The following is a 12580-nucleotide window of genomic DNA, read 5'->3' on the forward strand; positions in this document are numbered from 1 at the left end:
AAAATTATGCAACATTTAAGAAAGAAATTAAGGAAGATACAAATAAATGGAAGCAAATACCATGTCCGTGGATGGGAAGAATAAACACCATTAAAATGTCCATACTACCCAAAGCAATTTACAGATTCAACTCAATCCCTATTAAAATACCAATGACATATTTCACACACCTAGAACAGATAGTTCAAAAATTTATATCGAACCAAAAAAAACCCCAAATAGCCAAAGCAATTTTGAGACAGAAAAACAGAACAGGAGGAATCACAATACTAGACATCAAACTATACTACAGAGCCATTGTGATCAAGACAGTCTGGTACTGGCATAAGAACAGACATATAGATCAATGGACCAGAATAGAGAGCCCAGAAATAAACTCAGGTCTATATGACCAACTAATATTTGACAAAGGAAGAAGGAGCATAAAATAGAGTGAGAAGAGCCTCTTAAACAAATGGTGCTGGGAAGACAGGACAGGGACTTGCAAAAAAATGAAACTAGACCACCTACTTACACCACACATCAGAATAAACTCAATATGGACCAAGACTTAAATGTAAGCCATGACACGATAAAAGTCCTAGAGGAAAACATAGGCATGAAAATTTCAGATATCCCACATAACGATATTTTCATTGATGCATGTCGTAAGGCAAGGGAAATAAAGGAAAAAATAAACAAATGTGACTACATGAAACTAAAGAGTTTCTGCTTAGCAAAAGAAAACATCAACAAGATGAAAAGAAAACCAACTATATGGGGAAATATATTTGCCAATGATACCTTGGACAAGGGATTGATCTCCAAAATATATAAAGAACTTACACATCTCATCTCCAAGAAGACAGACAGCCCAATTAAAAAATGAACAAAGGACCTGAACAAACACTTCTCCAAGGAGGATACACAGAGGGTCGGTCCATAGACACATGAAAGAATGCTCACCATCACTAGCCATCAGAGAGATGCAAATAAAAACCACAATGAGATACCACTTCACACCAGTCAGAATGGCCATCATCAACAAATCAACCTACAACAAGTGCTGGCAAGGAATTGGGGAAATGGGAACTCTAGTGCACTGTTGGTGGGAATGCAGACAGGTGTGCCACTATGGAAAACAGTATGGAATTACCTCTAAAAACTAAAAATGGAACTTCCTTTTGAACTAGCGATTCCACTGCTAGAATTATACTAAAAGAATCCTGAAACCCCAAGTCAAAAGAACTTATGCACTTCTATGTTCGTAGCAGTGTTGTTTACAATAGTCAAGTACTGGAAACAGCCTACATGCCCATCTGTAGATGAGCAGATAAAAAACTGTGGTACATTTACCCAATGGAGTACTATGTAGCAGAAAGAAAGAAGGAACTCCTGCCATTTGCGACAACATGGATGGAACTAGAGAGAATTATGCTTAACAAAATAAGCCAGGCAATAAAAGAAGAATACCATATGGTATCACCTGATACTGGAGACTAATGAACAACACAAACAAATTTAAAAAATTGAGCAAGAAACAAAATAACAGTTATATGGGGGATAAGGGGAGGAGAGAAGAGGGATAAGTAAGGGAAGGATCTAGTCAAAGAACATGTATAAATGACACATGGACATGAAGAACAGAGTAGAGAATGACTGTGGGAGAAGGCATGGGCTGGGTTGGGGGGAGCAATGGGGCAAAAAATGGGACAACTGTAATTGAAAAACAATAAAATAATTTTAAAAAGATAAATGGTCATTGGAGTGATTTATGTTATTGTTCCCATTGGCCTCTAGCACTAAGTTCTATAGATTGTGCCCAAGTAAAATCATTTTCAAAGAATGTTCAATTTTCCCCAAATATAAAACCAAAGCAATTTTTTTTAATTAAAAAAAAAGGTTACTGGTCTTAGGGGGAAAATTGCAATTCTCTTCAACAATTTTGATATTGCTATTTAAATGAAACATCCTTACAGGGTCCAATTGTGTGTTGTGACTGAAGACCACTGATAGTCTTCTGAAACAGAGAGCAGTTTATAGCTAACTGTATTATGCTATTTTCACCAGGGTTGGCTGCTCAGTGTCAGCCTTTACCTTGATCATTTCCTCTGTGAACTGGTTAATAAATTTGTGAAACTTTACCCCCTTCATGGAAGCTTATGTTAGCCTGTCTATACCTTAGTAGGGATGACCAGCCATGTCTCACACTACACTTTTCACTTGGGGTGACCATACATCACAGCTAGCCCATGCTGCTCTCCAGTTTGATCATCTAGAGCTTCCTGCTCAGTCACACAAGTTCCTATTTGGGTAATAAATTATAATTGCGCTTCCCTTTATTACATTCACTTACCATGTTAATGTTATCATGTGTGCGTCCAATCATCTTTGCATCTCACAACTCAGCACAATGACCAAGAAGTGTACAGATTATACCCAATAGCTTCAATGAACTTAAGAATAAGCAGTTGAAAGATCTACTACTTTGAAAGTTCCCTAAAATTAATGCATTCTTTTAGCATCATTTTTGTAATTAGTGAACAGTCTTGTTGGACTACAAATTTTAAATGTGCTCAGAGAGATCTACAAGTCTAAGGTATCTAAAAAACCTAGAAATTATAAGCAGACATATTTCACTGTATGAGCTAAAATGATTTATGCTGAAGCTGGGGTTGCAATTCAGAGCTTTGATTTTTTTTCTACTATGACTGTTTTTCTGTGTTGTCTCCTTGCCACTATCCTGTTTCTCACCTGTTGGCATACAGAAAAATGTCAGAAATTCTGTAAGAAAAAGGTTTTCTAAGGAGCTGTCACAATTAGCTTTAAAAACATTGTTTTCGTTGTTCATCTGAGATAATCATGAATTTCTGATAAGGTCTGGAAAAGCCATTGATGCAGAATTTATGCACATTTAGACTGACTGCAGAAACTTTTGTGGTTTGTGGATTGCTAGCCAAAGACCTTGAATATTCAGTGAAAACGTATGGTCTGAATAATCACTTTTCTAACATAGTATATTATGAGAGAAGCTTCAACTGTAATTTCATTAAAAATCATGTTTACTGTGAGCAATTGAAGAATCTGAAGGGAACTAATTGTCTCAGTGTGAAGCAATAGTTTTTCTGTCAACATTGAGCTTGGGTTTCCTGGCCTGTGAGAAAGTGTACTCTGTGTCACCAACCCACACAAGAGACCTTCTCAGCTCACTTGGGGATTTGAGCTTGGAATCATCTATTCAGTGGAGCCCTTCTCTCATCTAGTTCATTGACAAGCTACTAACATCCACCAGATATGTCAGAATATGCCTCTAGAACTCTGTCTTTCTCAGAAAACAGGCTATAACAGTTGGGTCAGCAATTATGGACTCAGTGGGAAATCAGCCAGCACTGGCATTCTCAGTACCACTGGGATACAGGGGGTGCATCCTTGATTTATCCTGACCTACAAGGAGAGGTTTGCAAGCTGTAGGAACTGCTCTTTTCCTGAAGAATTTCTGGGTCCACAACTGACCTCTCTTTCATATTTTTGAAAAACTTGCTAGTGTATGACCATCTCAACAAATCACAAATTAAATTGAGTTTATAACAATGAGATTCTAAAAATAATTTTAAGAACGAGAGAGAAATTGACCATCAAAGAAGTAAATTTCTAACAGCTAAGTTCTGGGTGACATTGTTGATGAGTTAAGGAGTTCTGATAAGTGGTCAATATAGTAGGAAGAGAAAAAAACACAACCAAACATCCGAAGGATCATATTAAGTCTTCACCACCTTGTCAAAAGACAAAGAAACTGGAACAGAGTAATTCCAATGAGAAGGACTGAGAATAAGTAGTCAGGAGCGAGAAGCAGACTGGTCAAACAAGTAATACAGGTAAATTTTCTAAAAACCAGACTTGACAATGTGCTTTCTCTACTTTACATGCATTGATAAGTATTTCTCTATTGATATCAGGGTCACATTAAAATCTCAGGGCCACATTTAAGAGACCCTCTATCATAAAATCCCTCACCCTGTCCCGAATCCCTTGACTCCCTATGCTTTAGCACAGAGATTATCTAACATCAGTAAATAGCACACAGATGGCTGGGACTCATGTCCAGATGTTCTTATTCCATTGGTCTGCAGTGAGATCCCAAATCCTGCACTTCTGAAAGGCTCCCTGCAGATATCCAGTGTGCTGGTGCTGAGAGCATGCTTCTAAAGCCACACCTATAGAAAGTCTGAGTCCTTATGTATTGAAATCTGTCGCTGTGCTCTTTCCTCCATGCCTAGAATAGGGGGGTTCCTTTCTTCTGCTAGCTGGCTGTGTAATTGTGTGGTGTTGCTGTCTTTACCTTAGCCCTTCAGAACAGGGAACTCTTCTGAGTTTACTACTGTCAACCTGTGCTGAACACAGGTTCAGCCATGCTGAGAGGGTTCAATAAAGGTTCAAATGCAAAAATATTTGACTGAAGTGAGATCACTAAAGTCAACTAGGATGGGGATTCAAACTTACTGGAGATAGTGAGGTTGGGAAAGACATTGCATATCTACCCACAAATAGCCTCTCAGATATGTGTGTGGTTTCCATTTCCCTCCCAGAAGGAGCCACTTTCCTGAGCGAACTTGGTCTCAGTAGGAGCAAGCACAAAAAAGCAGAAGCCACAGGGAAAGAAACCTTCCTTTTGAACATTATCTTCCTTTAAAATTGGCATTTCCGGAGACTTCCGGCCAAGATGGAGGCTTAGACGGACGCGCTAGGTCTCCCTCTACAACTAGAGAGGAATACAACTACTTCAAAACAAAGGATAACTAGAAATTCCAGAAAATAAAACTACACGGAAGCCCAACATATGAAGTTATAAACCAGCGGCGCCCTTTGGGCAGGTAGGACGAGAGAAAGGGGGCGGAGCTGTTTGCGGTCGCACCTGGGACAGCGGCGGGGAGAACAATCCTGGCTGCAGTCGAACCCCCAGCAGCTCGTGACCCCAACACTGGGGAAAGCAGCCACCACATCGCCTTGAACAGTGAGGCCCAGGGGGGCGGGAGGACGGATCCCGGTCTCCTAGCGGAATAACTGTGTGAATCCATCTTGGACCCCCGCCCCCAAAGAAAGCGCCACGGGGCTGCGAAATAGGTCGCGGACAGGCACCAGTCGCTGGATTGTGACGACAAAGCACCACGGCACAGCAAGAAAGGTTGCCGAACAGCGCCGGTCACTGGGTCATTACGAGTACACAGGCACTGCCCCCTACAGCCGGCCCAAGAAAACAAAACGCATCTGTCAAAATGAGGCAGACAACTATAGAAATCCCGGTGGCACAGCTCACCAGGCAACAGATGGAGAACCTGACAGATGAACAGATAAGAAACCTGTCAGATGCTCAGTTCTGGGCCATTGTTATCAGGTGGCTTACAGAATTCACAAAAGATCTGGAAAAAGATGAGAAAGAAGCAAAAAACACTCATAACGAAAGGAACAAAACCACATACGAGACAGATGGTGAGGAAAAAACATCCAGAGTTCATTTCAACAAACTGGAATATGGAGAAGGAACAAGCAGTCAACCAATGCAGAGAGAGGAAATGGGAAGCAACGAGGAGAGGATCAGAAACCTCTGGGACAGCTATAAAAGGCCCAACATAAGAATCATTGGTTTGCCAGAGAGCGAGGAAGATGAACTAGAACTTGAAAAATTGAGTGAAAATATAATAAAGGAGAACTTCCCAGACTTGGGGAAGGAAATAGACTTACAGGTCCAGGAAGCACAGAGAGTTCCAAAAAAACTGGACCCAGGGAGAACCACTCCAAGACACATTATAATCAAAATGTCAAAAATTAAAGATAAAGAGAGAATCTTAAAAGCAGCAAGAGAGAAGAAAAGAATTATGTACAAAGGGGTCCCAATTAGACTATCAGCTGACTTCTCAAGGGAGACCCTGCAGGCAAGAAGGGACTGGCAAGAAATATTCAAAGTAATGAAAATCCAAAACCTACAACCACGAATACTCTATTCAGCGAAATTGTCATTCAGAATAGAAGGACAGAGAAAGTGTTTCCAGGACAAAATAAAACTGAAAGAGTTCATTAGATCCAAACCACTGTTATATGAGATGTTAAAGGGACTGGTTTAGAAAAAGGAGGATCAAGACAATGAAATCTAAAATGAAAACTGCATCACAAGAAACAACAGAAGCTAGGGAATTGAAACAAAGGCAAACTAAACAGGCAACGAGAATGGAAAAAGAACTACAGGTACGGGGAACATATTGGGGGGAGGTCAACAGGGAGGGGGAATGGGAAGAGGGATGGAGATGATATAGGAATTAAGGATCATGGTAGGAGGGAATGGAATAGACAGAGAGAGGTTGAGAAGAACTGTATGCACAGCTAATGGACATGATCTAAAAGGGGGGGACAACTGGAGGGAGGGAGGCCACCGGGTGGAGGGGAGCAGAGGGAAGGGAAATTGGCACAAATGTAATATTATAATCAATAAAACACATTAAAAAAATTAAAAAATAAAATTGGCATTTCCTTTCTTACACACACACACACACACACAGACACACACACACACTGACTCAGGGTCCAGTGCATGCCTGATTCTCACTGCATGAGGTCAGGGGCAATCCCACTGTACATGGGAATTAATTCTCACCAATCCCCCATTTTTTAATGAGAGAACATGCATGGCTGAGTGTTAAACACTGACTTTCATGTGTAGTCTTCAGGCAGGTACATGATATCTCTGTCTTTTGGCATCATTTTATAAATGGGGGAAATATGGTCACTGCAAGGCTGTTAAGAACATCAAATTAGGCAAATATATTAATTAATTCATTTTCCTCTAAAAAATTGATTACTCAGTTCAGAGTAAAATATTTCTATGAGTGGCTTAGAGAGGCTAAAAGGAGAATAAAGCAGAAACATTTAACTTCTGTTATTTTCTTGGTGCCCTAAATCTACTTTCAGAGCTGATCACACACTCCTCCGTCTGCCAGTAGAAGCCTATTTCTCGTCTTTATACACCTTCCAACAATTTTTCATTTTTTTGTATTGTTAAAGATCATCTTCTTTCAAGATAATTGTAAAACATGAATAAAGATGTTGATGTCCATAACAAAGCCCCATGCCCAAAATTAAGTACCAAACCAGAGGATCAGGATGAATTGTTTATAGTAATATCTAATGTGGAAAAACTAGCATGTAATAGAATTGTTTTTCTTAACAGCAACACTATACAAACATGGGTCATTGTTGTTATCATTTTAAATGTCTTTTATCCAAGTAAATTTGAGAATGCTGACTACACATTGCTTCAGTGTCTGGGGGAAATACTAAGTATCCAGTTGGGGAAAACTTTAATTCTTCTTAAAAATGTTTTTCTTTTTTAACCTTTGTTTTTCCATTTGTGATACATTTGATACATTTTGTGTCTGATTTAATTAACATTGCAAAGATCTAGGGGGAGTTGCTTGAGTTCTCTTAGACTGGCAAAGTTTCTCTCGTTAGCTATTGTTGACTTTAGAAGGGCAGCTTCCACTTTTGCCAAATTGAGTCTGTTTTCTTCAGAGAGGCCTCCCACCTCACCTCTACACAGGTGAGCATATGTGAGCAATGCAGGTATCACCTCGCAAGTGCTTACAGAATGGGGGAAGGAGGTGTCTGAGGACATTGGGGACAGTCAGCAGCATCATGCTTGAGCATTGGAAGCTCACTGGTTACTTAGTCATTTCACAGATGTTCCTGGACAACACAGTGTTCTGAGTTAATGAGGCAGTTAATACACATCTGGTTCTGCCCTCATGTGATGCACTGTCATGCTGGAGACACGGACTATAATCAGATCAGGGAACAACTATGAATCAAATTCTATTTGGGAGGTGAATTATGAAGGAAGTAGATGAGACTTATAAGGAGACTGACTAATGGGTGAAACCTGTTAAGGAAAGGACCAAGAACCAGAGCTCAACATCAGAGCATCGGAGAAAAAGGGGCAGTACTTGGAGAGAGCTCTGCACACTCAGAGCAGGGGTAAGCCAGAAAGGGTAGGTTGACTTCCCAACTCTACCACTTGCTAACGATGCATTTCTTTGCTTTTGGTGTCATAATTTCCCCATTTGTAAGACAGTAATAATAATAGTATGCTCTTCATAGGGTGTTTAAATAGGTCAAACAAGTTCATGCATGAACAAAATTTAAAGTATTACAAGGTTGAGGGTGTATACTTTGTGGATGTTACCCTAAACCCCTCACCCCACACATGCACATTGACAAGACTCACGCACCATGAGTACAGCATGTCAGAGGGGAGTCAGTGTTGGGGAGACAAGTAGAAGATGAGGTGGAAAAGGAATACAAAGGCAGATCGTTATGAGTTTTAGAGATATGATTTAATTTTAATGCAAAGGGAATTTACTGGAGGTTTTCAGCAGAGATGATGTGTGATGTTGCTCATGTTTTATGAAAATGAAAGGATGTGTCAGAAGGAGGTGATGAAAGTTGAATAAAGAAGGGTGTTTATGAGGTTATTTTAAGAATATGGAAGGTGATGATGACAGCTTAAATTCACACCTGCTCAGTGTGATGTGAAGGATACTGAACCCAAAACTCAAACAAAATGTCTCCATACCATGCTCTTCATATTGTATTTACAGCATATTTCAAATCTTTGCCTCTGCAGTAATTCTTTTGGAGTAAAGATAAAGTGAGGAAATGAAATGTTAATGAGTAACTACTCCTTTCCAAGTGTAAGTTTTATACAATTGTCACAATGACATTTAGGGTAGGTTTTTATTAGCTTTATTTTACAGATAGGACCTCAGAGACATCAAACAGTTGCCTCAAGCTCACCTACCAAGAGGTAGCAAAACCAGAATTGAAACCCTGGTCTGTTAGGTTTCAACAATACTTTTTTCCCCTGTTTTATCAATTGGCTATGTTTCTTTAAGATCTCATAGCAATATAGAGATGTGTTTTCTTAGTGCTAACTTATGTCATCAAAATCTATATCATTAATTTTGTTGCTAGATTAACTAGACATTTGAGGAAATTGAAGTAGATCTTAAATGTTGTAATGAATGAGGATTGAGGGCAGATAGTGCATTGGTGTGGAGAACTAAGGAGTCAGAGTGCTGCAGACTGAGGTACATGGCACAAAGTGTATCTTTTAAGCAGTAATAAATTATACGTTTATGCATGCAAGTACTTGTTCCACTCCCATAGGCAATGTATGAACTTTGTGTTCCCATAGCATCAGTTTCACCTCTATATTTTGTAACAGGCCATCTGAGCATCACTATCCACAAATTGTACATGTCATGTCCACTCACTTTCCACTACAGCTCTTAAGGACCCTGTTTCAGACCCACAGCCTGTTGCAGTGGAAAAAGGGAAGCAATCAGAAGAGAGCATGCAGACTCAATGCACACACCATACACAAATGAAGAATTTCAACTGGAGTTTGAGAGGCTAAAATGTAATAGTATGGGGAACCTGAGGCCTTCTTGACATCCCTTGGGAAATAAACCACTGAATTTGAAAGATAAATACAGTCATTTTGCATGAGAAGGTAGAGTGTCTGCTACTAGAATGGACTGAATAGGACTCAATCCTTCTACTTAACCCAATCAATATTAATACTCCACTACTATTGATTTAATGCAAATAATATGCCAGACATTATGGCATCAGTTCATATGTATTATTGCTTTATATGTATTAGCATATTAATTCTCACATCAGTCTTCTCTGAGGTATATAAATTACCCCGTTTTAGAAAATCAAGTCTTGGAGAGGTAGAGTAGCCCCACTAACAAACTATGGCTGCTGTATTTTAAAACTCCTGATCTGATATACACTGTGATCCTCATTTTTCCATGACTGATGACAGCTTGCTACCCACAGTCCCCTTCTGGTTTGAGTTTAGTCAGGGGACAGATGTAGGACACTGATGGGGTGGGTGGGGGATGATCTGAAAGCAATGGGTTGCTGGTGAAAATCTTTCTATAGCTGGACTATTTATTTTTAGGGTCTAAGCAGTCATCAGCAAAGTTTTAGTTAGAAACACTTTACCCCTAGGGAATAAATGATAAAATTGTATTTTAAAACTAATTACAATAAAAGTATGATTTTATTTTTATTTCACAAATTCAGTTGTACAAATAATATTTCTAGGTTATTGGAAAAAATCGTAATGTATCTTTGTGAATACTCAAGCTGTAAATTTTAATTTCTTGGTGAAAAATTAAAAAGAACAGTTTTTTTGAGTACTTAATTTTGAATGAGACTAAGCCCACCACCCCAAACACCCATTCACTGCCATCTCACCCATATAAGATAATGCATAATAAATCTGTTTCAAGTTATTATTAGCCTTATTTTTTGATAAAAGCAATAAAAATGAGTTATGAATTTTTAATAATTTAAAAATAAAAAATAATGTGAAAATAACATATAATAACACTTCCCAATAGAGTTCCTATTAACTTATTTTTAAAGACTTATTTTTAAAGAAGTTTTAGATTCACATCAAAATTTACAGGCTTTTCTATACTGATGATCTCAAATATACATTCTCACTTGTTATTAGCATCCCCAAAAGAAATGGTATATTTATTACAACTGATGAACCTAAATTGATGCATCATAATTATTCAAAATTTATCTAGTTTTTGTTACCACTTACACTTGGTGTTGCACATGCTGTGAGTTTGGCAAATACAGTAACATATCCATCATTATGATATTATGCAAAATATTTTCACTGCCCTAAAAATTATGAATTCTTAACCTATGCATACCTCCTCCCCAATCTGTGGCTGCTACTGATCTTTTTATTGTTCTCATACTCTGTCTTTTTCAGAATATTATATACTTGGAAACATACAGCATGTAACCTGTTCAGATAGGCTTCTTTCACTTTGTAATATACATTTTCCTCCATGTCCTCTTATGACTTGATAGTTCATTTCTTTTTAGGGATAAATAAATATTCTATTATCTGGACATATCACAGTTTATTTATCTGTCACCTACAGGAGGACATCTTGGTTGCTTCCAAATTTTCAAAATTATGAATAAAGCTTCTTTAAACATTTGTGTCAGGTTTTTTGGTAGAAATAAGTTTTCAACTCTTTTTGATAAATAACAAAGAGAGTGATTGCTGGATAGTATGGTAAAAGTATGTTTAGCTTTGTAAGAAACTGCCAAACTGTCTTTCAAAGTGACTATACAATTTTGTGTTCCTACCAGCAATGAATGAGTATTCCTGTTGTTCCACATGCTCACTAACATTTGGTATTGTCAGTGATCTGGATTTATGTCATACTAATAAGTGTGTAGTGATATCTCATTGTCTTAATTTACATTTCCCTGAGGGCATATGATGAGGACCATCTTCTTATATACTTAATTTTCTGTCTGTATATATTCCTTAATGAGATAAAACCCCTTTAAAATTGTTGTCCTACAATTTTTAGATAGGTTTATACACATCTACTATATAATTGTATATAAATTATTACTTGACCTCTTTTTATTTTAACAATAATAAATAAACAGCTTAGTGGCCCTGGCTGGCTTAGCTCAGTGGATTGAGCGTCGGCCTGCGAGCTAAGTGTCGCTGGTTCGATCTTCCAGTCAGGGCACATCAGAGAAGGAAACTCTGACTCCAAAAAACCTCCGCTGCCTTGCGGCATACCTCTTCAGGGGAAAGGCTAAGGGAGTAAACCCTGACAGAAAATCCGGAGCCGGAGTCCCTAAGGCGGTTTGACGTTGTAGTCAACACCGGCCACTCCTGCGGCGTACCTGAAGCCAAGCTGTATTGACTCCGTCTTTCCCTTGGACCCTTCAGCTGCGAAGAGAGGGGGGGGTCTGCTGCATGGGCAACAGCAGACCCTCCATATCACCCTGCCCAGGCTCAGCGTCATCGCAAGATGTCGATTCAACATGGGAGGAGACAGATACGATGTCACTCCCGAGTCGGACTGCACAGCCATTCTCGGCAGTGCAGATAGACTCTTAAGAAGCTACACCATCGTCTCTCGAGACGGACGGCTGCCGACGACGAATAAATAAACATTTTTGTATATAAAGACTAAAATGATAATCATCAACAGTACAAGATAGAGGGAGGAGGGGGAAAGATGCAAATATTTGTCCTCTGTTTCCAAATAGCAAGTCTTTGTTACTGCACACAAGTATTCTTTTCCAATGAAACCAGAGAAAATCTCAGAATCTTTCTCAACACAGGGTAGTTAAAAGACACTTCTATTCAGTCAGAGTTGAATAATAACACTTTTTAAAAAATCTTTAACCTTGGCCCTGAAAGGAGGGGATTGAGTAGCTCCAACTATCAAGCAAAGGAACAAGAAATAAAAATTATGAGATATTATTACATTCTGGAATCTAGCAGAGTAGATCCTAGCATAGGTACTTGTGATGTACTCATCCTTTCCCCTCAAACAAAAAATCACATACCACTAATGAGAGACTTTGCTTCTATGCTGATGCTCAGTTCACATTGACTAGGGGTGTGGTGGTTTCTTGTACATGAATTATTCTCCCATGTCTAATTAGGATGGGTTTAGTTTATATACCTCCCTTTAAAACA

At 38.8% G+C, this 12580-nt stretch overlaps 1 protein-coding gene across 1 annotated transcript in view; it reads left to right on the forward strand.

The window, feature by feature from the left end:
• The window catches only part of CNTNAP5 (contactin associated protein family member 5), a 1232224-nt gene that overhangs the window by 557083 nt on the left and 662561 nt on the right, over positions 1-12580 (forward strand). The window lies entirely within an intron of this gene.

This window comes from Furipterus horrens, unplaced genomic scaffold (genome assembly GCF_987537825.1).
Source record: "Furipterus horrens unplaced genomic scaffold, mFurHor1.1.pri manual_scaffold_1, whole genome shotgun sequence".
NCBI lineage: Eukaryota > Metazoa > Chordata > Mammalia > Chiroptera > Furipteridae > Furipterus > Furipterus horrens.